This window comes from Poecilia latipinna, unplaced genomic scaffold, assembly GCF_001443285.1.
Source record: "Poecilia latipinna isolate Pla-1442-1.1 unplaced genomic scaffold, P_latipinna-1.0 Scaffold322, whole genome shotgun sequence".
NCBI lineage: Eukaryota > Metazoa > Chordata > Actinopteri > Cyprinodontiformes > Poeciliidae > Poecilia > Poecilia latipinna.
In genome coordinates this window covers 304,232-305,079 of record NW_015112938.1, presented here as the reverse complement: position 1 = coordinate 305,079, position 848 = coordinate 304,232, and positions in this window count along the sequence as shown.

Genomic DNA, 848 nt, shown 5'->3' with positions numbered 1-848 from the left:
TTTTTTTGGCAAATTTTTCCCCTGGGTTTGGGGTGGGTGGGGGGGGAAAAAATTTTTTTTTTTTTTTTTTTTTTTTTTTTTTTTTTGGTCAGTTGCTATGATGAATAACTGCTCCAACAAGACATTGTGTTTTTTTGCAACTGGAAACATCTCATTAGCATCTCAAAAGCTCCAGTAACACCTGAACTACAACCCCAATTGTAAGGGACTTAAAAAGGAGACTTTGTGCATGTAGAGCAGGACCAAACAGCAGAGAGAGAAGGAAGAAGTTCAAACCAGCTCTTCCGTTGAGACCGCAATGTCTCTCTCTCCCCCAGCTTCCTAACCATACGACCAGGCCGACATTTGAAAAGGAGCAGCAAAATCAAATGAGGTGGATTAGCAGTGCTTGGCAACAACGGCCTTGACATCCAGGACATATTGTTGTGGAATATAGTCTCTTCTCCCTGAGATTTGAGAATTTAGTGCATCATGTCAGTCATAAGACAGATATGTCAACAATCATCAGTCAGAGGCTTCGTTGGAGCCGTTGCGAGACTGACTGCTCCAGATCCTTTCTACTTCACTATCCACAACTACTCTTTGAAGATACTTGGGTGACATGAGTTACAATAACACTTCATTTCCCCTTGGGACGAATAAAGTATATTTGAATTGAACTAAGTTGGACACACACAAGAACGCCCACAAAAACTCAGCCCCGAAACTAAACCTACTAATATTTACAGTCAAAGCAGGTAAAAAGTCGGGGTGTGTCATATTGGTAATGCAGATTGATAGAGAGGAAAATATTAGAAAAAAAAATTAAATGCATGTGATAAAATAAATCAATTTGAAAAATATATTTT